We start from the raw sequence: 3025 nt of genomic DNA, 5'->3' as shown, positions 1-3025 counted from the left end.
AAAAAAAAAATCTGCAAATTGCAAAACTTTGAAAATTGATTCACATGGGGAAGATTATCTATGTTACTAAAATAGTCTTGAAATTACCAAAGAACTTGTTGAAAGACTTCTTTAATAAAGGAGCTACATTATTTTGGAATTTGATTTTTTTATGTATACGTTGTTCAGGAACATAGATTTCAGAGACTGACATGGACCTATAGTGCAATCTTAATTTAGCAATAATATAGTATTGCTTATTTAGGGCTACAGTCCCCAACCCCTGGTCTGGGCCCCAGAGTGCAGAGCTTCCCTTTCACCCCCATCTGTAGAAAAATTGCCTTCTGTGAAACTCGGGGAGTGGCTGCACAGGTGGGCAAGTGAGTGAAGAAGCTTCATCTGTATTTACAGCTGCTCTGAACCTGAGATCTCCCACCCCCACCCCTGTCCATGGAAAAATTTTTTTCCATGAAACTGGTCCCTGGTGCCAAAAAGGTTGGGGACTGTTGCGGGTACTGACTGCCTATTTGTATCTCAAGGCTCTGTAAGTACAAGTAGAGGCCTCAAAAATGGAAGATTGTCGAGACTTTCTGTTTATAAAGCTCTGACTCATCATTTGAGTACCGGCTGCCCTTGAGACCTTCTTGCCTTCCCATCGTGTTTAATGCCCCTCTTCATCCTTCACTGCCTCCCCATTACATCCAGTTGGTTGAGCTCCTACTTTTGTTTTTATCACCAACTCAAACCTTGTTCAGTGGTAGAGATTGCCCTAATGTTTTTACAACTTTCTTCTTAATATGATATTTTCTAACTTACATTACATTGCTTTAACTAAAAAGTCACTTAAATATATATTGTATTATACTTATACAATTAGTCCTTACTTTTTTCTTTCATTTTTGGTGTTAAATATAGGCATCTAAAAACTAGAACAAAAGAAAATAACAGAAATCAATAATTTGATACTGTATCCCCAATCTGGCAAGTTTATTTTATAAGAAATATAAGGAAATTACATTATGAGGATGATTTGAGGGTGTAGAGAGTTAGGAAGTGGACATGAAAAAACTTTTTATTTTTTATCTTAACAGAGATTCTATATTTTATTGACTGGGATTCCAGTAGCAATTGGCATAACGCTGGTGAATGTATTCATTGGTAAGTCATCACCCCCACCCCAGCACCACCACATTGGAAAATTTTTTAAACATATATACATTAATATAAAAAGAAATTATAGGCTGGGCATGATGGCTCACACCTGTAATCCCAGCGCTTTGGGAGGCTGAGGTAGGAGGATTGCTTGAGGCCAGAGTTTGAGCTTAGAGTGAGCTATGATTGTGCCATTGCACTCCAACCTGGGCAACAGTGTGAGACCCCATCTCTACAAAAAAATTTTCAAAATAAGCCAGCCATAGTGGCATGTACCTATAGTCCCAGCTACTCTTGAGGATCCCAGGAGTTGAGCCCAGGAGTTCAAGTCTGCAGTAAGCTATGATTGTGCCACTATACTCAAACCTGGGCAACAGAGCGAGATCTTGTCTTGACAAAAAAATAAAAATAAATAAAAAGGGAAACTATGGATATGGTAATGAAAAACTCTTTAAATAATAAACTCAAGTATGGCAATTTATTTTAAAATAACTAAATCTTAATCTGCGTTAGTATACAGTGTTTTTTTTTTTTAACACATTTTTTTTTTCTCCCAAAACCTTTGATGTCACCAATTCTAGAGAGGCCAGATCGAGGGGCTTGTCTTCCTCTTCCTCCTCATTTCCCAGAACCAGCTTTGACAAGTCTAAATAAGGAAAGTAGAAAGAGATGGAGGTGGAAGAGAGGCTGAGAGAAAAATTATTTTCATCCATCCTAGAACATATGAAACTGTAATCCCCTAAAAAAAGAATGAAAATGTGAATGACAGTAAACACTAGATTGTCATGGGAAATTCTGTTCAAAGTACTTCCATGATAACACCTTGAATCCTAAAATATTTTGTCTAGTAGGTACAAGGGAGACCAGAAGAAATAATATTTTTATTATATCTTGTTACATTATATAAAAACAAAAATATATCTTGTTATATAAAACAAAATGAGAAACTCTCAGATAATGCCTGTAGATAATACCTTACACATAAAAGACGTCTAAAAAATATCTAAGGAATGAACTGATTTTCAGTCAGATTAAAGTGAATTTAAAATATCAGATATCTTCATTGGTACAAATAGAAGAAAAGGTCCTTTAAGGTCCACAAGAAGTTGATTTCTTACTTTAATGGTGAAGAATTAATATTATAAACTCCTAATGTTAAAGTTGAACATCACCATTTTCTATTATTAGGTGAAGCTGAATTAGCAGAAATTCCAGAAGGCTATATTCCAGAACATTGGGAATATTACAGGGTTTGTATACTTTCTGTTAAGTCTCTTGTCAGTACCTTAATTCAGCAATTATGATATAGTTTTATACTTAATTTTTGATATAAAGTAGGTGATACATTTTTTCCTTACTTTTTGCAAACAACTACTTTTGGTACTTTCCTTCAATTTTTTTATTTGAAGCTTTACAGTTTTTTAGAGAATAGCTCTTCAGTGTGTTCTTAATGTAGCAAGAGTAATAGAGTTTATTCTAAGTTTATAGCTTTAGGAAAATTTTTACCAATATTAATGCTAGCTGTCATTTATTGAGCACCGACTGTGTAGCAGGCACCGTGCTAAGTGTTTTACAAAAACTGTCTCATGTAAAAGGTACTATTATTATTCCCACTTTAGAGATGAAGAAACTGAAGCTCTGCCAGGAGCAGTGGCTCACGCCTGTAATCCTACCACTCTGGAAGGCCAAGGCAGGAGGATAGCTTGAGCTCAGGAGTTTGAGCCTGAGGAAGAGTGAAACCCTGTCTCTATAAAAATATAAAAAAAAAAGTTAGCCGGGCATGGTGGTGCACACCTGTAGTCCCAGCTACTCAGGAGGCTGAGGCAGGAGGATCGCTTGAGCCCAGGAGTTTGAGGTTCCTGTTAGAAAACTGATATCCCAAATACTCTAAAAT

Source organism: Propithecus coquereli, unplaced genomic scaffold (genome assembly GCF_000956105.1).
Source record: "Propithecus coquereli isolate 6110/MARCELLA unplaced genomic scaffold, Pcoq_1.0 Scaffold14, whole genome shotgun sequence".
Lineage (NCBI taxonomy): Eukaryota > Metazoa > Chordata > Mammalia > Primates > Indriidae > Propithecus > Propithecus coquereli.
The sequence above is the reverse complement of the archived record's forward strand: the minus strand, read 5'-3'. Positions refer to the sequence as shown.